We start from the raw sequence: 22,223 nt of genomic DNA, 5'->3' as shown, positions 1-22,223 counted from the left end.
TATAACGATACCGTAGTTTGCTCGGCAACGAAGTGCAAGTAAATGATGTATTTATCAACGACAATGTTATCAACGACAACGACAATGCAGCACTATCGCGGAAACAAAGACCAATGGGCGGGTGAAATCGACCGGGTTAAATACCAAACAACAAAATGGGGCGGACGCGATTTCTCAATCTTTACACGTGCAACTGTGTGTAAAATGTTCATCGTAACAAAAGTTTTCTATATGATGCAAGTGCTTTGCATGGCAAGGATGTCTGTGCAGAAGTTACACAGACGGTTTGCTGTTTTTATATGGGGGTCGAACTGGGAGCGTACTAGTCATTTGAACTTATTTCAGTTGGTTAAAAACGGAGGGCTAGGCTTATCGCATTTATTTCTTAAACAAGTTGTTACACGGTTCTTTTTCTTGAGGCAACAGAACGATGCTTTCCTGCAGAGTATTTGTCAAGTGTTTTTCAGCCAGGCATTACCCGAATACATAGTGTCATCGTACTCTACTAATCATGTTCCATTGAAAGGGTTTATGTAAGAAGTCGTTGATGCCTTTCGCTTTTCGAAAAGCCACTTTTCGTTTGAATATCTCTCGGCTGTAGCAAAGAAAAAATTGTACAGAGTCTTGCTTGATGTGATGTGTCCTGTGCCTACCTATCGTTCATTATATGTACAAGGACGAGAACGTAATGTTTTGAGTCGCGTTTAGAAGATGCCTGTTAGAGCGTCGACCAAGACGTTTTTCTTCTTTCTTCACACCGGTACTCTCCTTGTAAAACGCTGGGTTAAAGAAAAAGGTATTTTGGCCCTTGGAGTACTAACTGTACAATATGCAATAAGCCCGAAACCATCCAGCACGTATTTTTAGACTGTTCGGACTCTGTTTGTTTTTCTGTGGGGCATTTTACAAAGGACACTCAAAAAGCAACTTCCACTTACACCTCACGGGATTCGATTTCTGCCGTTTGATCAGACAGGACGTGCCGTGTGATCTCATAATGTTGCTGGCAATGCACAGTGTATGGAAGACGCGAATGGATGTAAGACACGAGAATGTTAAATCTCAACCCTCAAAAGTGTGCTTCAGAGAGGCTATTACGTACGTCCGCGAAGTCTACAGGACACTTCCCGATCCTCCAGAATGGCTACCTGTGTTTGATCAGTTGCTAACACTAGAGCCGTACTAACCTAACAACACGAGACAAAGTACGAGTCTCGTTTTTAATACAACTTATGTGTATGTATGTCGAATTCCAACAAGAATTCCTGTCCGTTGTACGAGGAGAAATCCGTCAATAAAGAAAAAAAAGCCGAAATAGCTCACTTGGGAGAGCGTTAGACTGAAGATCTAAAGGTCCCGGGTTCGATCCTGGGTATCGGCATACTCATAGTGCGTTTCTTTAGCCGTTGTGCATAACAATACAAATAGCAATTCAGACACAATTGTGAGCTTTTATGTTACTTCCGCCATACGCCACTGTTTAACATAAATAGAAGCGTGCGTAGCCTACAGCAAATGGTGGAGCGAATATTTTTAAAAGAAGTTTCCTTACGTGGATACCTTAGACGGCGTTTCGTGGGAACCCAGCTATCGCTTAGCGCCTTATGATTTTGTTACTCGTTCCGTCGAAGTAGCTCAGTTGGGACAGCGTTAGACTGAAGATCTAAAGGTCCCGGGTTGGATCCTGGGTTTCGGCATACTCATAGCGCGTTTCTTTAGGCGTTGTGCATAACAATACAGATAGCAATTCACACACCATTTTGAGCTTTTCTGTTACTTCCGCGAAACGCCACTGTTTCACATTAATAGAAGCGTGCGTAGCCTACAGTATATGGTGGAGAGAATATTTTTAAAAGAAGTTTCCTTACGTCGGATACCTTAGACGGCGGTTCGCGGGAACCCAGCCATCGCTTAGCGCCTCATGACCCTCTTGCTCCTTCCGCCGAAATAGCTCAGTTGGGAGAGCGTTAGACTGAAGATCTAAAGGTCCCTGGTTTGATCCCGGGTTTCGGCATATTCATAATGCGATTTTTTTAGCCGTTGTGCATAACAATACAAATAACAATTCAGACAGCATTGTGAGCTTTTCTGTTACTTCCGCGATACGCCACTGTTTAACATAAATAGACGCGTGTGTAGCCTACAGCAAATGGAGGAGCGAATATTTTTAAAAAAAGTTTCCTTACGTCGGATACCTTAGACGGCGGTTCGCGGGAACCCAGCTATCGCTTAGCGCCTCATGATTTGGTTACTCGTTCCATCGAAATAGCTCAGTTGGGAGAGCGTTAGACTGAATATCTAAAGGTCCCGGGTTGGATCCTGGGTTTCGGCATACTCATAGTGCGTTTCTTTAGGCGTTGTGCATAACAATACAGATAGCAATTCAGACAGCATTGTGAGCTTTTCTGTTACTTCCGCGATACGCCACTGTTTAACATTAATAGAAGCATGCGTAGCCAACACCAAATGGTGGAGCGAATATTTTTGTAAGAAGTTTTCTTACGTCGGATACCCGCTCGTGGTTGGTCAGTGGCTACGGTGTTGGGCTGCTGAGCACGAGGTCGCGGGATCGAATCCCGGCCACGGCGGCCGCATTTCGATGGGGGCGAAATGCGAAAACACCCGTGTGCTTAGATTTAGGTGCACGTTAAAGAACCCCAGGTGGTCAAAATTTCCGGAGTGCTCCACTACGGCGTGCCTCATAATCAGAAAGTGGTTTTGGCACGTAAAGCCCTAAATATTATTATTATTACGTCGGATACCTTAGACGGCGGTTCGTGGGAACCCAGCCATCGCTTGGCGCCTCATGATTTTGTTACTCGTTCCGCCGAAATAGCTCAGTTGGGAGAGCGTTAGACTGAAGATCTAAAGGTCCCGGGTTGGATCCTGGGTTTCGGCATATTCATAATGCGAATTTTTTAGCCGTTGTGTATACCAATACAAACAGCAATACAGACAGCATTGTGAGCTTTTCTGTTACTTCCGCGATGCGCCACTGTTTAACATTAATGGAAGCGTGCGTAGCCTACAGCAAATGGTGGAGCGAATATTTTTAAGAGAAATTTCCTTACGTCGGATACCTTAGACGGCGGTTCGTGGGAACCCAGCCATCGCTTAGCACCTCATGATTTTGTTACTCGTTCCGCCGAAATAGCTCAGTTGGGAGAGCCTTAGACTGAAGATCTAAAGGTCCCTGGTTCGATCCCGGGTTTCGGTATATTCATAATGCGAATTTTTTAGCCGCTCTGCATAACAATACAAATAGCAATTCAGACAGCATTGTGAGCTTTTCTGCTACTTCCGCGATACGGCACTGTTTAACATTAATAGAAGCGTGCGTACCCTACAGCAAATGGTGGAGCGAATATTTTTAAAAGAAGTTTCCTTACGTCGGATACCTTAGACGGATGTTCGTGGGAACCCAGCCATGGCTTAGCGCCTCATGATTTTGTTACTCGTTCCGCCAAAATAGCTCATTTGGGAGAGCGTTAGACTGAAGATCTAAAGGTCCCGGGTTGGATCCTGGGTTTCGGCATATTCATAATGCGAATTTTTTAGCCGTTGTGCATAACAATACAAATAGCAATTCAGACAGCATTGTGAGCTTTTCTGTTACTTCCGTGATACGCCACAGTTTAACATTAATAGAAGCGTGCATAGCCTACAGCAAATGTTGGAGCGAATATTTTTAAAAGAAGTTTCCTTACGTCGGATACCTTAGACAGCGGTTCGCGGGAACCCAGCCATCGCTTAGCGCCTCATGACCCTGTTGCTCGTTCCGCCGAAATAGCTCAGTTGGGAGAGCGTTAGACTGAAGATCTGAAGGTCCCTGGTTCGATCCCGGGTTTCGGCATATTCATAATGCGATTTTTTTAGCCGTTGTGCATAACAATACAAATAGCAATTCACACAGCATTGTGAGCTTTTCTGTTACTTCCGCGATACGCCACTGTTTAACATTAATAGATGCGTGCGTAGCCAACAGCAAATGGAGGAGCGAATATTTTTAAAAGAAGTTTCCTTACGTCGGATACTTTAGACGGCGGTCCGCGGAAACCCAGCTATCGCTTAGCGCCTCATGATTTGGTTACTCGTTCCCTCGAAATAGCTCAGTTGGGAGAGCGTTAGACTGAAGATCTAAAGGTCCCGGGTTGGATCCTGGGTTTCGGCATACTCATAGTGCGTTTCTTTAGGCGTTGTGCATAACAATACAGATAGCAATTCAGACAGCATTGTGAGCTTTTCTGTTACTTCCGCGATACGCCACTGTTTAACATTAATAGAAGCGTGCGTACCCTACAGCAAATGGTGGAGCGAATATTTTTATAAGAAGTTTTCTTACGTCGGATCCCTTAGACGGCGGTTCGTGGGAACCCAGCCATCGCATAGCGCCTCATGATTTTGTTGCTCGCTCCGCCGAAATAGCTCAGTTGGGAGAGCGTTAGACTGAAGATCTAAAGGTCCCTGGTTCGATCCCGGGTTTCGGCATATTCATAATGCGACTTTTTTAGCCGTTGTGCATAACAATACAAATAGCAATTCAGACAGCATTGTCAGCTTTTCTGTTACTTCCGCGATACACCACTGTTTAACATTAATAGAAGCGTGCGTAGCCTACACCAAATGGTGGAGCGAATATTTTTAAAAGAAGTTTTCCTACGTCGGATACCTTAGACGGCGGTTCGTAGGAACCCAGCCATCGCTTGGCGCCTCATGATTTTGTTACTCGTTCCGCCGAAATAGCTCAGTTGGGAGAGCGTTAGACTGAAGATCTAAAGGTCCCGGGTTGGATCCTGGGTTTCGGCATATTCATAATGCGAATTTTTTAGCCGTTGTGTATACCAATACAAACAGCAATACAGACAGCATTGTGAGCTTTTCTGTTACTTCCGCGATGCGCCACTGTTTAACATTAATGGAAGCGTGCGTAGCCTACAGCAAATGGTGGAGTGAATATTTTTAAAAGAAGTTTCCTTACGTCGGATACCTTAGACGGCGGTTCGTGGGAACCCAGCCATCGCATAGCGCCTCATGATTTTGTTGCTCGCGCCGCCGAAATAGCTCAGTTGGGAGAGCGTTAGACTGAAGATCTAAAGGTCCCTGGTTCGATCCCGGGTTTCGGCATATTCATAATGCGACTTTTTTAGCCGTTGTGCATAACAATACAAATAGCAATTCAGACAGCATTGTCAGCTTTTCTGTTACTTCCGCGATACACCACTGTTTAACATTAATAGAAGCGTGCGTAGCCTACACCAAATGGTGGAGCGAATATTTTTAAAAGAAGTTTTCCTACGTCGGATACCTTAGACGGCGGTTCGTAGGAACCCAGCCATCGCTTGGCGCCTCATGATTTTGTTACTCGTTCCGCCGAAATAGCTCAGTTGGGAGAGCCTTAGACTGAAGATCTAAAGGTCCCTGGTTCGATCCCGGGTTTCGGCATATTCATAATGGGAATTTTTTAGCCGTTGTGCATAACAATACAAATAGCAATTCAGACAGCATTGTGAGCTTTCCTGTTACTTCCGTGATACGCCACTGTTTAACATTAATAGAAGCGTGCATAGCCTAGAGCAAATGGTGGAGCGAATATTTTTAAAAGAAGTTTCCTTACGTCGGATACCTTAGACGGCGGTTCATGGGAAAGCCATCGCTTGGCGCCTCATGATTTTGTTACTCGTTCCGCCGAAATAGCTCAGTTAGGAGAGCGTTAGACTGAAGATCTAAAGGTCCCGGGTTGCATCCTGGGTTTCGGCATACCCATAGTGCGTTTCTTTAGGCGTTGTGCATAGCAATATAGATAGCAATTCAGACAGCATTGTGAGCTTTTCTGTTACTTCCGCGATACGCCTCTGTTTAACATTAATAGAAGCGTGCGTAGCCTACAGCAAATGGTGGAGCGAATATTTTTAAAAGAAGTTTCCTTACGTCGGATACCTTAGATTGCGGTTCGTGGGAACCCAGCCATCGCTTAGCGCCTCATGATTTTGTTACTCGTTCCGCCGAAATAGCTCAGTTGGGAGAGCGTTAGACTGAAGATCTAAAGTTCCCGGGTTGGATCCTGGGTTTCGGCAAATTCATAGTGCGTTTCTTTAGGCGTTGTGCATAACAATATAGAAAGCAATTCGGATAGCATTGTGAGCTTTTCTGTTACTTCCGCGATATACCACTGTTTAACATTAATACAAGCGTGCATAGCCTACAGCAAATGGTGGAGCGAATATTTTTAAAAGAAGTTTCCTTACGTCGGATACCTTAGACGGCGGTTCGTGGGAACCAAGCTATCGCTTAGCGCCTCATGATTTTGTTACTCGTTCCGTGGAAATAGCTCAGTTGGGAGAGCGTTAGACTGAAGATCTAAAGGTCACGGGTTGGATCCTGGGTTTCGGCATATTCATAATGCGAATTTTTTAGCCGTTGTGCATAACAATACAAAAAGCAATTCAGACAGCATTGTGAGCTTTTCTGTTACTTCCGCGATACGCCACTGTTTAACATTAATAGAAGCGTGCGTAGCCTACAGCAAATGGTGGAGCGAATATTTTGATAAGAAGTTTCCTTACGTCGGATACCTTAGACGGCGGTTCGTGGGAACCCAGCCATCGCTTAGCGCCTCATGATTTTGTTACTCCTTCGGCCGAAATAGCTCAGTTGGGAGAGCGTTAGACTGAAGATCTAATGTCCCTGGTTCGATCACGGTTTTCGGCATATTCATAATGCGATTTTTTAGCCGTTGTGCATAACAATACAAATAGCAATTCACACAGCATTGTGAGCTTTTCTGTTACTTCCGCGATACGCCTCTGTTTAACATTAATAGAAGCGTGCGTTGCCTACAGCAAATGGTGGAGCGAATATTTTTAAAAGAAGTTTCCTTACGTCGGATACCTTAGATGGATGTTCGTGGGAACCCAGCCATCGCATAGCGCCTCATCATTTTGTTACTCGTTCCGCCGAAATAGCTCAGTTGGGAGAGCGTTAGACTGAAGATCTAAAGGTCCTGGGTCGGATCCGGTGTTTCGGCATACCCATAGTGCGTTTCTTTAGGCGTTGTGCATAGCAATATAGATAGCAATTCAGACAGCATTGTGAGCTTTTATGTAACTTCCGCGATACGCCTCTGTTTAACATTAATAGAAGCGTGCGTAGCCTACAGCAAATGGTGGAGCGAATATTTTTAAAAGAAGTTTCCTTACGTCGGATACCTTAGATTGCGGTTCGTGGGAACCCAGCCATCGCTTAGCGCCTCATGATTTTGTTACTCGTTCCGCCGAAATAGCTCAGTTGGGAGAGCGTTAGACTGAAGATCTAAAGGTCCCGGGTTGGATCCTGGGTTTCTGCAAATTCATAGTGCGTTTCTTTAGGCATTGTGCATAACAATATAGAAAGCAATTCAGATGGCATTGTGAGCTTTTCTGTTACTTCCGCGATATACCACTGTTTAGCATTAATAGAAGCGTGCATAGCCTACAGCAAATGGTGGAGCGAATATTTTTAAAAGAAGTTTCCTTACGTCGGATACCTTAGACGGCGGTTCGTGGGAACCCAGCCATCGCGTAGCGCCTCTTGATTTTGTTACTCGTTCCGCCGAAATACCTCTGTTGGGAGAGCGTTAGACTGAAGATCTAAAGGTCCCTGGTTCGATCATGGTTTTCGGCATATTCATAATGCGATTTTTTTAGCCGTTGTGCATAACAACACAAATAGCAATTCACACAGCATTGTGAGCTTTTCTGTTACTTCCGCGATACGCCACTGTTTAACATTAATAGAAGCGTGCGTAGCCTACAGCAAATGGTGGAGCTAATATATTTAAAAGAAGTTTCCTTACGTCGGATGCCTTAGACGGCGGTTCGTGGGAACCCAGCCATCGCTTAGCACCTCATGATTTTGTTACTCGTTCCGCCGAAATAGCTCAGTTGGGAGAGCGTTAGACTGAAGATCTAAAGGTCCCGGGTTGGATCCTGGTTTCGGCATATTCATAATGCGAATTTTTGAGCCGTTGTGCATAACAATACAAATAGCAGTTCAAACAGCATTCAGAACTTTTCTGTTACTTCCGTGAGACGCCACTGTTTAACATTAATAGAAGCGTGCGTAGCCTACAGCAAATGGTGGAGCGAATACATTTAAAAGAAGTTTCCTTACGTCGGATACCTTAGACGGCGGTTCGTGGGAACCCAGCCATCGCTAAGCACCTCATGATTTTGTTACTCGTTCCGCCGAAATAGCTCAGTTGGGAGAGCGTTAGACTGAAGATCTAAAGGTCCCGGGTTGGATGCTGGGTTTCGGCATATTCATAATGCGAATTTTTTAGCCGTTGTGCATAACAATACAAATAGCAGTTCAAACAGCATTGAGAACTTTTCTGTTACTTCTGTGATACGCCACTGTTTAACATTAATAGAAGCGTGCGTAGCCTACAGCAAATGGTGGAGCGAATATATTTAAAAGAAGTTTCCTTACGTCGGATACCTTAGACGGCGGTTCGTGGGAACCCAGCCATCGCTTAGCGCCTCATGATTTTGTTACTCGTTCCGCCGAAATAGCTCAGTTGGGAGAGCGTTAGACTGAAGATCTAAAGGTCCCGGGTCGGATCCTGGGTTTCGGCATACTCATAGTGCGTTTCTTTAGGCGTTGTGCATAACAATACAGATAGCAATTCAGACAGCATTGTGAGCTTTTCTGTTACTTCCGCGATACGCCACTGTTTAACATTAATAGATGCGTGCGTAGCCTACAGCAAATGGAGGAGCGAATATTTTTAAAAGAAGTTTCCTTACGTCGGATACTTTAGACGGCGGTTCGTGGGAACCCAGCCATCGCTTAGCACCTCATGATTTTGTTACTCGTTCCGCCGAAATAGCTCAGTTGGGAGAGCGTTAGACTGAAGATCTAAAGGTCCTTGGTCGGATCCGGGGTTTCGGCATACCCATAGTGCGTTTCTTTAGGCGTTGTGCATAACAATACAGATGGCAATTCAGACAGCATTGTGAGCTTTTCTGTTACTTCCGCGATACGCCACTGTTTAACATTAATAGAAGAGTGCGTAGCCTACAGCGAATGGTGGAGCGAATATTTTTAAAAGAAGTTTCCTTACGTCGGATACCTTAGATTGCGGTTCGTGGGAACCCAGCCATCGCTTAGCGCCTCATGATTTTGTTACTCGTTCCGCCGAAATAGCTCAGTTGGGAGAGCGTTAGACTGAAGATCTAAAGGTCCTTGGTCGGATCCGGGGTTTCGGCATACCCATAGTGCGTTTCTTTAGGCGTTGTGCATAACAATACAGATGGCAATTCAGACAGCATTGTGAGCTTTTCTGTTACTTCCGCGATACGCCACTGTTTAACATTAATAGAAGAGTGCGTAGCCTACAGCGAATGGTGGAGCGAATATTTTTAAAAGAAGTTTCCTTACGTCGGATACCTTAGATTGCGGTTCGTGGGAACCCAGCCATCGCTTAGCGCCTCATGATTTTGTTACTCGTTCCGCCGAAATAGCTCAGTTGGGAGAGCGTTAGACTGAAGATCTAAAGGTCCCGGGTTGGATCCTGGGTTTCTGCAAATTCATAGTGCGTTTCTTTAGGCGTTGTGCATAACAATATAGAAAGCAATTCAGATGGCATTGTGAGCTTTTCTGTTACTTCCGCGATATACCACTGTTTAACATTAATAGAAGCGTGCATAGCCTACAGCAAATGGTGGAGCGAATATTTTTAAAAGAAGTTTCCTTACGTCGGATACCTTAGACGGCGGTTCGTGGGAACCCAGCTATCGCTTGGCGCCTCATGATTTTGTTACTCGTTCCGCCGAAATAGCTCAGTTGGGAGAACGTTAGACTGAAGATCTAAAGGTCCCGGGTTGGATCCTGGGTTTCGGCATACCCATAGTGCGTTTCTTTAGGCGTTGTGCATAACAATACAGATGGCAATTCAGACAGCATTGTGAGCTTTTCTGTTACTTCCGCGAGACGCCACTGTTTAACATTAATAGAAGAGTGCGTAGCCTACAGCGAATGGAGGAGCGAATATTTTTAAAAGAAGTTTCCTTACGTCGGATACCTTAGACGGCGGTTCGTGGGAACCCAGCCATCGCTTAGCACCTCATGATTTTGTTACTCGTTCCGCCGAAATAGCTCAGTTGGGAGAGCGTTAGACTGAAGATCTAAAGGTCCTTGGTCGGATCCGGGGTTTCGGCATACCCATAGTGCGTTTCTTTAGGCGTTGTGCATAACAATACAGATGGCAATTCAGACAGCATTGTGAGCTTTTCTGTTACTTCCGCGATACGCCACTGTTTAACATTAATAGAAGAGTGCGTAGCCTACAGCGAATGGTGGAGCGAATATTTTTAAAAGAAGTTTCCTTACGTCGGATACCTTAGATTGCGGTTCGTGGGAACCCAGCCATCGCTTAGCGCCTCATGATTTTGTTACTCGTTCCGCCGAAATAGCTCAGTTGGGAGAGCGTTAGACTGAAGATCTAAAGGTCCCGGGTTGGATCCTGGGTTTCTGCAAATTCATAGTGCGTTTCTTTAGGCGTTGTGCATAACAATATAGAAAGCAATTCAGATGGCATTGTGAGCTTTTCTGTTACTTCCGCGATATACCACTGTTTAACATTAATAGAAGCGTGCATAGCCTACAGCAAATGGTGGAGCGAATATTTTTAAAAGAAGTTTCCTTACGTCGGATACCTTAGACGGCGGTTCGTGGGAACCCAGCTATCGCTTGGCGCCTCATGATTTTGTTACTCGTTCCGCCGAAATAGCTCAGTTGGGAGAACGTTAGACTGAAGATCTAAAGGTCCCGGGTTGGATCCTGGGTTTCGGCATATTCATAATGCGAATTTTTTAGCCGTTATGCATAACAATACGAATAGCAATTCAGACAGCATTGTGAGCTTTACTGTTACTTCTGCGATACGCCACTGTTTAACATTATTAGTAGCGTGCGTAGCCTACAGCAAATGGTGGAGCGAATATTTTTATAAGAAGTTTTCATACGTCGGATACATTAGACGGCTGTTCGTGGGAAGCCAGCCATCGCGTAGCGCCTCTTGATTTTGTTACTCGTTCCGCCGAAATACCTCTGTTGGGAGAGCGTTAGACTGAATATCTAAAGGTCCCTGGTTCGATCATGGTTTTCGGCATATTCATAATGCGATTTTTTTAGCCGTTGTGCATAACAATACAAATAGCAATTCACACAGCATTGTGAGCTTTTCTGTTACTTCCGCGATACGCCACTGTTTAACATTAATAGAAGCGTGCGTTGCCTACAGCAAATGGTGGAGCTAATATATTTAAAAGAAGTTTCCTTACGTCGGATGCCTTAGACGGCGGTTCGTGGGAACCCAGCCATCGCTTAGCACCTCATGATTTTGTTACTCGTTCCGCCGAAATAGCTCAGTTGGGAGAGCGTTAGACTGAAGATCTAAAGGTCCCGGGTTGGATCCTGGTTTCGGCATATTCACAATGCGAATTTTTGAGCCGTTGTGCATAACAATACAAATAGCAGTTCAAACAGCATTCAGAACTTTTCTGTTACTTCCTTGAGACGCCACTGTTTAACATTAATAGAAGCGTGCGTAGCCTACAGCAAATGGTGGAGCGAATACATTTAAAAGAAGTTTCCTTACGTCGGATACCTTAGACGGCGGTTCGTGGGAACCCAGCCATCGCTAAGCACCTCATGATTTTGTTACTCGTTCCGCCGAAATAGCTGAGTTGCGAGAGCGTTAGACTGTAGATCTAAAGGTCCTTGGTCGGATCCGGGGTTTCGGCATACCCATAGTGCGTTTCTTTAGGCGTTGTGCATAACAATACAGATAGCAATTCAGACAGCATTGTGAGCTTTTCTGTTACTTCCGCGATACGCCACTGTTTAACATTAATAGAAGCGTGCGTAGCCTACAGCAAATGGTGGAGCTAATATATTTAAAAGAAGTTTCCTTACGTCGGATGCCTTAGACGGCGGTTCGCGGGAACCCAGCCATCGCTTAGCACCTCATGATTTTGTTACTCGTTCCGCCGAAATAGCTCAGATGGGAGAGCGTTAGACTGAAGATCTGAAGGTCCCGGGTTGGATGCTGGGTTTCGGCATATTCATAATGCGAATTTTTTAGCCGTTGTGCATAACAATACAAATAGCAGTTCAAACAGCATTGAGAACTTTTCTGTTACTTCTGTGATACGCCACTGTTTAACATTAATAGAAGCGTGCGTAGCCTACAGCAAATGGTGGATCGAATATATTTAAAAGAAGTTTCCTTACGTCGGATACCTTAGACGGCGGTTCGTGGGAACCCAGCCATCGCTAAGCACCTCATGATTTTGTTACTCGTTCCGCCGAAATAGCTCAGTTGGGAGAGCGTTAGACTGAAGATCTAAAGGTCCCGGGTTGGATCCTGGGTTTCGGCATATTCATAATGCGAATTTTTGAGCCGTTGTGCATAACAATACAAATAGCAGTTCAAACAGCATTGAGAACTTTTCTGTTACTTCTGTGATACGCCACTGTTTAACATTAATGGAAGCGTGCGTAGCCTACAGCAAATGGTGGAGCGAATATATTTAAAAGAAGTTTCCTTACGTCGGATACCTTAGACGGCGGTTCGTGGGAACCCAGCCATCGCTAAGCACCTCATGATTTTGTTACGCCTTCGGCAGAAATACCTCAGTTGGGAGAGCGTTAGACTGAATTTCTAAAGGTCCCTGGTTCGATCACGGTTTCCGGCATATTCATAATGCGATTTTTTTAGCCGTTGAGCATAACAATACAAATAGCAATTCACACAGCATTGTGAGCTTTTCTGTTACTTCCGCGATACGCCACTGTTTAACATTAATAGATGCGTGCGTAGCCTACAGCAAATGGAGGAGCGAATATTTTTAAAAGAAGTTTCCTTACGTCGGATGCCTTAGACGGCGGTTCGTGGGAACCCAGCCATCGCTTAGCACCTCATGATTTTGTTACTCGTTCCGCCGAAATAGCTCAGTTGGGAGAGCGTTAGACTGAAGATCTAAAGGTCCTTGGTCGGATCTGGGGTTTCGGCATACCCATAGTGCGTTTCTTTAGGCGTTGTGCATAACAAAACAGATGGCAATTCAGACAGCATTGTGAGCTTTTCTGTTACTTCCGCGATACGCCACTGTTTAACATTAATAGATGCGTGCGTAGCCTACAGCAAATGGAGGAGCGAATATTTTTAAAAGAAGTTTCCTTACGTCGGATACTTTAGACGGCGGTTCGTGGGAACCCAGCCATCGCTAAGCACCTCAAGATTTTGTTACTCGTTCCGCCGAAATAGCTCAGTTGGGAGAGCGTTAGACTGAAGATCTAAAGGTCCTTGGTCGGATCTGGGGTTTCGGCATACCCATAGTGCGTTTCTTTAGGCGTTGTGCATAACAATACAGATAGCAATTCAGACAGCATTGTGAGCTTTTCTGTTACTTCCGCGATACGCCACTGTTTAACATTAATAGAAGCGTGCGTAGCCTACAGCAAATGGTGGAGCGAATATATTTAAAAGAAGTTTCCTTACGTCGGATGCCTTAGACGGCGGTTCGTGGGAACCCAGCCATCGCTTAGCACCTCATGATTTTGTTACTCGTTCCGCCGAAATAGCTCAGTTGGGAGAGCGTTAGACTGAAGATCTAAAGGTCCCGGGTTGGATGCTGGGTTTCGGCATATTCATAATGCGAATTTTTTAGCCGTTGTGCATAACAATACAAATAACAATTCAGACAGCATTGTCAGCTTTTCTGTTACTTCCGCGATACGCCAGTGCTTAACATTAATAGAAGCGTGCGTAGCCTGCACCAAATGGTGGAGCGAATATTTTTAAAAGAAGTTTGCTTACGTCGGATACCTTAGACGGCGGTTCGTGGGAACCCAGCCATCGCTTAGCACCTCATGATTTTGTTACTCGTTCCGCCGAAATAGCTCAGCTGGGAGAGCGTTAGACTGAAGATCTAAAGGTCCCGGGTTGGATCCTGGGTTTCGGCATATTCATAATGCGAATTTTTGAGCCGTTGTGCATAACAATACAAATAGCAGTTCAAACAGCATTGAGAACTTTTCTGTTACTTCTGTGATACGCCACTGTTTAACATTAATGGAAGCGTGCGTAGCCTACAGCAAATGGTGGAGCGAATATATTTAAAAGAAGTTTCCTTACGTCGGATACCTTAGACGGCGGTTCGTGGGAACCCAGCCATCGCTAAGCACCTCATGATTTTGTTACTCGTTCCGCCGAAATAGCTCAGTTGGGAGAGCGTTAGACTGAAGATCTAAAGGTCCCGGGTCGGATCCTGGGTTTCGCCATACTCATAGTGCGTTTCTTTAGGCGTTGTGCATAACAATACAGATAGCAATTCAGACAGCATTGTGAGCTTTTCTGTTACTTCCGCGATACGCCACTGTTTAACATTAATAGAAGCGTGCGTAGCCTACAGCGAATGGTGGAGCGAATATTTTTAAAAGAAGTTTCCTTACGTCGGATACCTTAGACGGCGGTTCGTGGGAACCCAGCCATCGCTTAGCACCTCATGATTTTGTTACTCGTTCCGCCGAAATAGCTCAGCTGGGAGAGCGTTAGACTGAAGATCTAAAGGTCCCGGGTTGGATCCTGGGTTTCGGCATATTCATAATGCGAATTTTTTAGCCGTTATGCATAACAATACGAATAGCAATTCAGACAGCATTGTGAGCTTTACTGTTACTTCTGCGATACGCCACTGTTTAACATTATTAGTAGCGTGCGTAGCCTACAGCAAATGGTGGAGCGAATATTTTTATAAGAAGTTTTCATACGTCGGATACATTAGACGGCTGTTCGTTGGAAGCCAGCCATCGCTAAGCACCTCATGATTTTGTTACTCGTTCCGCCGAAATAGCTGAGTTGCGAGAGCGTTAGACTGAAGATCTAAAGGTCCCGGGTTGGATCCTGGGTTTCGGCATATTCATAATGCGAATTTTTTAGCCGTTATGCATAACAATACGAATAGCAATTCAGACAGCATTGTGAGCTTTACTGTTACTTCTGCGATACGCCACTGTTTAACATTATTAGTAGCGTGCGTAGCCTACAGCAAATGGTGGAGCGAATATTTTGATAAGAAGTTTTCATACGTCGGATACATTAGACGGCTGTTCGTGGGAAGCCAGCCATCGCTAAGCACCTCATGATTTTGTTACTCGTTCCGCCGAAATAGCTGAGTTGCGAGAGCGTTAGACTGTAGATCTAAAGGTCCTTGGTCGGATCCGGGGTTTCGGCATACCCATAGTGCGTTTCTTTAGGCGTTGTGCATAACAATACAGATAGCAATTCAGACAGCATTGTGAGCTTTTCTGTTACTTCCGCGATACGCCACTGTTTAACATTAATAGAAGCGTGCGTAGCCTACAGCAAATGGTGGAGCTAATATATTTAAAAGAAGTTTCCTTACGTCGGATGCCTTAGACGGCGGTTCGCGGGAACCCAGCCATCGCTAAGCACCTCATGATTTTGTTACTCGTTCCGCCGAAATAGCTGAGTTGCGAGAGCGTTAGACTGAAGATCTAAAGGTCCCGGGTTGGATCCTGGGTTTCGGCATATTCATAATGCGAATTTTTGAGCCGTTGTGCATAACAATACAAATAGCAGTTCAAACAGCATTGAGAACTTTTCTGTTACTTCCGTGAGACGCCACTGTTTAACATTAATAGAAGCGTGCGTAGCCTACAGCAAATGGTGGAGCGAATATATTTAAAAGAAGTTTCCTTACGTCGGATACCTTAGACGGCGGTTCGTGGGAACCCAGCCATCGCTTAGCACCGCATGATTTTGTTACTCGTTCCGCCGAAATAGCTCAGTTGGGAGAGCGTTAGACCTAAGATCTAAAGGTCCTTGGTCGGATCTGGGGTTTCGGCATACCCATAGTGCGTTTCTTTAGGCGTTGTGCATAACAATACAGATGGCAATTCAGACAGCATTGTGAGCTTTTCTGTTACTTCCGCGATACGCCACTGTTTAACATTAATAGAAGCGTGCGTAGCCTACAGCAAATGGTGGAGCTAATATATTTAAAAGAAGTTTCCTTACGTCGGATGCCTTAGACGGCGGTTCGCGGGAACCCAGCCATCGCTTAGCACCGCATGATTTTGTTACTCGTTCCGTCGAAATAGCTGAGTTGCGAGAGCGTTAGACTGTAGATCTAAAGGTCCCGGGTTGGATCCTGGGTTTCGGCATATTCATAATGCGAATTTTTGAGCCGTTGTGCATAACAATACAAATAGCAGTTCAAACAGCATTGAGAACTTTTCTGTTACTTCCGTGATACGCCACTGTTTAACATTAATAGAAGCGTGCGTAGCCTACAGCAAATGGTGGAGCGAATATATTTAAAAGAAGTTTCCTTACGTCGGATACCTTAGACGGCGGTTCGTGGGAACCCAGCCATCGCTTAGCACCGCATGATTTTGTTACTCGTTCCGCCGAAATAGCTCAGTTGGGAGAGCGTTAGACTGAAGATCTAAAGGTCCTTGGTCGGATCTGGGGTTTCGGCATACCCATAGTGCGTTTCTTTAGGCGTTGTGCATAACAATACAGATGGCAATTCAGACAGCATTGTGAGCTTTTCTGTTACTTCCGCGATACGCCACTGTTTAACATTAATAGAAGCGTGCGTAGCCTACAGCAAATGGTGGAGCGAATATTTTTAAAAGAAGTTTCCTTACGTCGGATACCTTAGACGGCGGTTCGTGGGAACCCAGCCATCGCTTAGCACCGCATGATTTTGTTACTCGTTCCGCCGAAATAGCTCAGTTGGGAGAGCGTTAGACTGAAGATCTAAAGGTCCTTGGTCGGATCTGGGGTTTCGGCATACCCATAGTGCGTTTCTTTAGGCGTTGTGCATAACAATACAGATGGCAATTCAGACAGCATTGTGAGCTTTTCTGTTACTTCCGCGATACGCCACTGTTTAACATTAATAGAAGCGTGCGTAGCCTACAGCAAATGGTGGAGCGAATATATTTGAAAGAAGTTTCCTTACGTCGGATACCTTAGACGGCGGTTCGTGGGAACCCAGCCATCGCTAAGCACCTCATGATTTTGTTACTCGTTCCGCCGAAATAGCTCAGTTGGGAGAGCGTTAGACTGAAGATCTAAAGGTCCTTGGTCGGATCCGGGGTTTCGGCATATCCATAGTGCGTTTCTTTAGGCGTTGTGCATAACAATACAGATAGCAATTCAGACAGCATTGTGAGCTTTTCTGTTACTTCCGCGATACGCCACTGTTTAACATTAATAGAAGCGTGCGTAGCCTACAGCAAATGGTGGAGCGAATATTTTTAAAAGAAGTTTCCTTACGTCGGATACCTTAGACGGCGGTTCGTGGGAACCCAGCCATCGCTAAGCACCTCATGATTTTGTTACTCGTTCCGCCGAAATAGCTGAGTTGCGAGAGCGTTAGACTGTAGATCTAAAGGTCCTTGGTCGGATCCGGGGTTTCGGCATACCCATAGTGCGTTTCTTTAGGCGTTGTGCATAACAATACAGATAGCAATTCAGACAGCATTGTGAGCTTTTCTGTTACTTCCGCGATACGCCACTGTTTAACATTAATAGAAGCGTGCGTAGCCTACAGCAAATGGTGGAGCTAATATATTTAAAAGAAGTTTCCTTACGTCGGATGCCTTAGACGGCGGTTCGTGGGAACCCAGCCATCGCTTAGCACCTCATGATTTTGTTACTCGTTCCGCCGAAATAGCTCAGTTGGGAGAGCGTTAGACTGAAGATCTAAAGGTCCCGGGTTGGATGCTGGGTTTCGGCATATTCATAATGCGAATTTTTTAGCCGTTGTGCATAACAATACAAATAACAATTCAGACAGCATTGTCAGCTTTTCTGTTACTTCCGCGATACGCCAGTGCTTAACATTAATAGAAGCGTGCGTAGCCTGCACCAAATGGTGGAGCGAATATTTTTAAAAGAAGTTTCCTTACGTCGGATACCTTAGACGGCGGTTCGTGGGAACCCAGCCATCGCTAAGCACCTCATGATTTTGTTACTCATTCCGCCGAAATAGCTCAGTTGGGAGAGCGTTAGACTGAAGATCTAAAGGTCCCGGGTCGGATCCTGGGTTTCGGCATACTCATAGTGCGTTTCTTTAGGCGTTGTGCATAACAATACAGATAGCAATTCAGACAGCATTGTGAGCTTTTCTGTTACTTCCGCGATACGCCACTGTTTAACATTAATAGAAGCGTGCGTACCCTACAGCAAATGGTGGAGCGAATATTTTTATAAGAAGTTTCCTTACATCGGATACCTTAGACGGCGGTTCGTGGGAACCCAGCCATCGCTAAGCGCCTCATGATTTTGTTACTCCTTCGGCCGAAATACCTCAGTTGGGAGAGCGTTAGACTGAAGATCTAAAGGTCCCTGGTTCGATCACGGTTTCCGGCATATTCATAATGCGATTTTTTTAGCCGTTGAGCATAACAATACAAATAGCAATTCACACAGCATTGTGAGCTTTTCTGTTACTTCCGCGATACGCCACTGTTTAACATTAATAGATGCGTGCGTAGCCTACAGCAAATGGAGGAGCGAATATTTTTAAAAGAAGTTTCCTTACGTCGGATACTTTAGACGGCGGTTCGCGGAAACCCAGCTATCGCTTAGCGCCTCATGATTTGGTTACTCGTTCCGCTCGAAAGAGCTCAGTTGGGAGAGCGTTAGACTGAAGATCTAAAGGTCCCGGGTTGGATCCTGGGTTTCGGCATACTCATAGTGCGTGTCTTTAGGCGTTGTGCATAACAATACAGATAGCAATTCAGACAGCATTGTGAGCTTTTCTGTTACTTCCGCGATACGCCACTGTTTAACATTAATAGAAGCGTGCGTAGCCTACAGCAAATGGTGGAGCGAATATTTTTAAAAAAGTTTCCTTATGTCGGATACCTTAGATGGATGTTCGTGGGAACCCAGCCATCGCTTAGCGCCTCATGATTTTGTTACTCGTTCCGCCGAAATAGCTCAGTTGCGAGAGCGTTAGACTGAAGATCTAAAGGTCCTTGGTCGGATCCGGGGTTTCGGCATACCCATAGTGCGTTTCTTTAGGCGTTGTGCATAACAAAACAGATAGCAATTCAGACAGCATTGTGAGCTTTTCTGTTACTTCCGCGATACGCCACTGTTTAACATTATTAGAAGAGTGCGTAGCCTACAGCAAATGGTGGAGCGAATATTTTTAAAAGAAGTTTCCTTACGTCGGATACCTTAGATTGCGGTTCGTGGGAACCCAGCCATCGCTTAGCACCTCATGATTTTGTTACTCGTTCCGCCGAAATAGCTCAGCTGGGAGAGCGTTAGACTGAAGATCTAAAGGTCCCGAGTTGGATCCTGGGCTTCGGCATATTCATAATGCGAATTTTTGAGCCGTTGTGCATAACAATACAAATAGCAGTTCAAACAGCATTGAGAACTTTTCTGTTACTTCCGTGATACGCCACTGTTTAACATTAATAGAAGCGTGCGTAGCCTACAGCAAATGGTGGAGCGAATATTTTTATAAGAAGTTTCCTTACGTCGGATACCTTAGACGGCGGTTCGTGGGAACCCAGCCATCGCTAAGCGCCTCATGATTTTGTTACTCCTTCGGCCGAAATACCTCAGTTGGGAGAGCCTTAGACTGAAGATCTAAAGGTCCCTGGTTCGATCACGGTTTTCGGCATATTCATAATGCGATTTTTTTAGCCGTTGTGCATAACAATACAAATAGCTATTCACACAGCATTGTGAGCTTTTCTGCTACTTCCGCGATACGCCACTGTTTAACATTATTAGAAGCGTGCGTAGCCTACAGCAAAGGGTGGAGCGAATATTTTTAAAAGAAGTTTCCTTACGTCGGATACCTTAGACGGTGGTTCGTGGGAACCCAGCCATCGCTTAGCACCTCACGATTTTGTTACTCGTTCCGCCGAAATAGCTCAGCTGGGAGAGCGTTAGACTGAAGATCTAAAGGTCCCGAGTTGGATCCTGGGTTTCGGCATATTCATAATGCGAATTTTTGAGCCGTTGTGCATAACAATACAAACAGCAGCTCAGACAGCATCGAGAACTTTTCTGTTACTTCCGCGATACGCCACTGTTTAACATTAATAGAAGCGTGCGTAGCCTACAGCAAATGGTGGAGCGAATATATTTAAAAGAAGTTTCCTTACGTCGGATACCTTAGACGGCGGTTCGGGGGAACCCAGCCATCGCTTAGCACCTCATGATTTTGTTACTCGTTCCGCCGAAATAGCTCAGTTGGGAGAGCGTTAGACTGAAGATCTAAAGGTCCTTGGTCGGATCCGGGATTTCGGCATACCCATAGTGCGTTTCTTTAGGCGTTGTGCATAACAATACAGATAGCAATTCAGACAGCATTGTGAGCTTTTCTGCTACTTCCGCGATACGCCACTGTTTAACATTAATAGAAGCGTGCGTAGCCTACAGCAAATGGTGGAGCGAATATTTTTAAAAGAAGTTTCCTTACGTCGGATACCTTAGACGGCGGTTCGTGGGAACCCAGCCATCGCTTAGCGCCTCATGATTTTGTTGCTCGTTCCGCCGAAATAGCTCAGTTGGGAGAAAGTTAGACTGAAGATCTAAAGATCCCTGGTTCGATCCCGGGTTTCGGCATATTCATAATGCGAATTATTTAGCCGTTGTGCATAACAATACAAATAGCAATTCAGACAGCATTGTCAGCTTTTCTGTTACTTCCGCGATACGCCACTGTTTATCATTAATAGAAGCGTGCGTAGCCTACACCAAATGGTGGAGCGAATATTTTTAAAAGAAGTTTTCCTACGTCGGATATCTTAGAGGGCGGTTCGTAGGAACCCAGCCATCGCTTGGCGCCTCATGATTTTGTTACTCGTTCCGCCGAAATAGCTCAGTTGGGAGAGCGTTAGACTGAAGATCTAAAGGTCCCGGGTTGGATCCTGGGTTTTGGCATATTCATAATGGGAATTTTTTAGCCGTTGTGCATAACAATACAAAAAGCAATTCACACAGCATTGTGAGATTTTCTGTTACTTCCGCGATACGCCACCGTTTAACATTAATGGAAGCGTGCGTAGCCTACAGCAAATGGCGGAGCGAATATTTTTATAAGAAGTTTCCTTACGTCGGATACCTTAGACGGCGGTTCGTGGGAAGCCAGCCATCGCGTAGCGCCTCATGATTTTGTTACTCGTTCCGCCGAAATAGCTCAGTTGGGAGAGCGTTAGACTTAAGATATAAAGGTCCCGGGTTGGATCCTGGGTTTCGGCAAATTCATAGTGCGTTTCTTTAGGCGTTGTGCATAACAATACACATAGCAATTCAGACAGCATTGTGAGCTTTTCTGTTACTTCCGCGATACACCACTGTTTAACATTAATAAAGCGTGCGTAGCCTACAGCAAATGGTGGAGCGAATATTTTTATAAGAAGTTTCCTTACGTCGGATACCTTAGACGGCGGTTCGTGGGAACCCAGCCATCGCTTAGCACCTCATGATTTTGTTACTCGTTCCGCCGAAATAGCTCAGTTGGGAGAGCGTTAGACTGAAGATCTAAAGGTCCTTGGTCGGATCCGGGGTTTCGGCATAACCATAGTGCGTTTCTTTAGGCGTTGTGCATAACAATACAGATAGCAATTCAGACAGCATTGTGAGCTTTTCTGTTACTTCCGCGATACGCCACTGTTTAACATTAATAGAAGCGTGTGTAGCCTACAGCAAATGGTGGAGCGAATATTTTTAAAAGAAGTTTCCTTACGTCGGATACCTTAGACGGCGGTTCGTGGGAACCCAGCCATCGCTTAGCACCTCATGATTTTGTTACTCGTTCCGTCGAAATAGCTCAGTTGGGAGAGCGTTAGACTGAAGATCTAAAGGTCCCGGGTTGGATCCTGGGTTTCGGCAAATTCATAGTGCGTTTCTTTAGGCGTTGTGCATAACAATATAAAAAGCAATTCAGACAACATTGTGAGCTTTTCTGTTACTTCCGCGATACGCCACTGTTTAACATTATTAGAAGCGTGCGTAGCCTACAGCAAATGGTGGAGCGAATATTTTTATAAGAAGTTTCCTTACGTCGGGTACCTTAGACGGCGGTTCGCGAGAACCCAGCCATCGCTAAGCGCCTCATGATTTTGTTACTCCTTCGGCCGAAATACCTCAGTTGGGAGAGCCTTAGACTGAA

General features: G+C 45.1%; 21 non-coding genes across 21 annotated transcripts; all 21 read left to right on the top strand.

Annotated features, from left to right (window-relative positions):
* The first annotated feature begins 1,941 nt into the window (after positions 1–1,941).
* TRNAF-GAA (transfer RNA phenylalanine (anticodon GAA)) lies at positions 1,942–2,014 on the top strand. The gene has a single exon. It is a non-coding gene; the product is annotated as a tRNA-Phe (tRNA).
* Positions 2,015–2,826: 812 nt separating this feature from the next.
* TRNAF-GAA (transfer RNA phenylalanine (anticodon GAA)) lies at positions 2,827–2,899 on the top strand. Its single transcript has one exon. It is a non-coding gene; the product is annotated as a tRNA-Phe (tRNA).
* A 245-nt stretch (positions 2,900–3,144) lies between these two features.
* On the top strand, positions 3,145–3,217 carry TRNAF-GAA (transfer RNA phenylalanine (anticodon GAA)). Its single transcript has one exon. It is a non-coding gene; the product is annotated as a tRNA-Phe (tRNA).
* A 563-nt stretch (positions 3,218–3,780) lies between these two features.
* On the top strand, positions 3,781–3,853 carry TRNAF-GAA (transfer RNA phenylalanine (anticodon GAA)). The gene has a single exon. It is a non-coding gene; the product is annotated as a tRNA-Phe (tRNA).
* A 562-nt stretch (positions 3,854–4,415) lies between these two features.
* TRNAF-GAA (transfer RNA phenylalanine (anticodon GAA)) lies at positions 4,416–4,488 on the top strand. The gene has a single exon. It is a non-coding gene; the product is annotated as a tRNA-Phe (tRNA).
* Positions 4,489–4,733: 245 nt separating this feature from the next.
* Positions 4,734–4,806, top strand: TRNAF-GAA (transfer RNA phenylalanine (anticodon GAA)). Its single transcript has one exon. It is a non-coding gene; the product is annotated as a tRNA-Phe (tRNA).
* Positions 4,807–5,051: 245 nt separating this feature from the next.
* Positions 5,052–5,124, top strand: TRNAF-GAA (transfer RNA phenylalanine (anticodon GAA)). The gene has a single exon. It is a non-coding gene; the product is annotated as a tRNA-Phe (tRNA).
* A 245-nt stretch (positions 5,125–5,369) lies between these two features.
* On the top strand, positions 5,370–5,442 carry TRNAF-GAA (transfer RNA phenylalanine (anticodon GAA)). The gene has a single exon. It is a non-coding gene; the product is annotated as a tRNA-Phe (tRNA).
* A 1,194-nt stretch (positions 5,443–6,636) lies between these two features.
* On the top strand, positions 6,637–6,708 carry TRNAF-GAA (transfer RNA phenylalanine (anticodon GAA)). Its single transcript has one exon. It is a non-coding gene; the product is annotated as a tRNA-Phe (tRNA).
* Positions 6,709–6,952: 244 nt separating this feature from the next.
* TRNAF-GAA (transfer RNA phenylalanine (anticodon GAA)) lies at positions 6,953–7,025 on the top strand. The gene has a single exon. It is a non-coding gene; the product is annotated as a tRNA-Phe (tRNA).
* Positions 7,026–7,904: 879 nt separating this feature from the next.
* TRNAF-GAA (transfer RNA phenylalanine (anticodon GAA)) lies at positions 7,905–7,976 on the top strand. Its single transcript has one exon. It is a non-coding gene; the product is annotated as a tRNA-Phe (tRNA).
* A 563-nt stretch (positions 7,977–8,539) lies between these two features.
* TRNAF-GAA (transfer RNA phenylalanine (anticodon GAA)) lies at positions 8,540–8,612 on the top strand. The gene has a single exon. It is a non-coding gene; the product is annotated as a tRNA-Phe (tRNA).
* A 2,782-nt stretch (positions 8,613–11,394) lies between these two features.
* TRNAF-GAA (transfer RNA phenylalanine (anticodon GAA)) lies at positions 11,395–11,466 on the top strand. The gene has a single exon. It is a non-coding gene; the product is annotated as a tRNA-Phe (tRNA).
* An 880-nt stretch (positions 11,467–12,346) lies between these two features.
* TRNAF-GAA (transfer RNA phenylalanine (anticodon GAA)) lies at positions 12,347–12,419 on the top strand. The gene has a single exon. It is a non-coding gene; the product is annotated as a tRNA-Phe (tRNA).
* Positions 12,420–13,934: 1,515 nt separating this feature from the next.
* TRNAF-GAA (transfer RNA phenylalanine (anticodon GAA)) lies at positions 13,935–14,007 on the top strand. Its single transcript has one exon. It is a non-coding gene; the product is annotated as a tRNA-Phe (tRNA).
* A 562-nt stretch (positions 14,008–14,569) lies between these two features.
* TRNAF-GAA (transfer RNA phenylalanine (anticodon GAA)) lies at positions 14,570–14,642 on the top strand. Its single transcript has one exon. It is a non-coding gene; the product is annotated as a tRNA-Phe (tRNA).
* A 3,419-nt stretch (positions 14,643–18,061) lies between these two features.
* On the top strand, positions 18,062–18,134 carry TRNAF-GAA (transfer RNA phenylalanine (anticodon GAA)). The gene has a single exon. It is a non-coding gene; the product is annotated as a tRNA-Phe (tRNA).
* A 1,832-nt stretch (positions 18,135–19,966) lies between these two features.
* On the top strand, positions 19,967–20,039 carry TRNAF-GAA (transfer RNA phenylalanine (anticodon GAA)). Its single transcript has one exon. It is a non-coding gene; the product is annotated as a tRNA-Phe (tRNA).
* Positions 20,040–20,601: 562 nt separating this feature from the next.
* Positions 20,602–20,674, top strand: TRNAF-GAA (transfer RNA phenylalanine (anticodon GAA)). The gene has a single exon. It is a non-coding gene; the product is annotated as a tRNA-Phe (tRNA).
* A 245-nt stretch (positions 20,675–20,919) lies between these two features.
* On the top strand, positions 20,920–20,992 carry TRNAF-GAA (transfer RNA phenylalanine (anticodon GAA)). The gene has a single exon. It is a non-coding gene; the product is annotated as a tRNA-Phe (tRNA).
* Positions 20,993–21,237: 245 nt separating this feature from the next.
* On the top strand, positions 21,238–21,310 carry TRNAL-UAA (transfer RNA leucine (anticodon UAA)). Its single transcript has one exon. It is a non-coding gene; the product is annotated as a tRNA-Leu (tRNA).
* The last annotated feature ends 913 nt before the right edge of the window (positions 21,311–22,223 follow it).

Source organism: Dermacentor variabilis, unplaced genomic scaffold (genome assembly GCF_050947875.1).
Source record: "Dermacentor variabilis isolate Ectoservices unplaced genomic scaffold, ASM5094787v1 scaffold_13, whole genome shotgun sequence".
Classification (NCBI taxonomy): domain Eukaryota; kingdom Metazoa; phylum Arthropoda; class Arachnida; order Ixodida; family Ixodidae; genus Dermacentor; species Dermacentor variabilis.
This window is presented reverse-complemented; position numbering and strand designations above follow the sequence as displayed.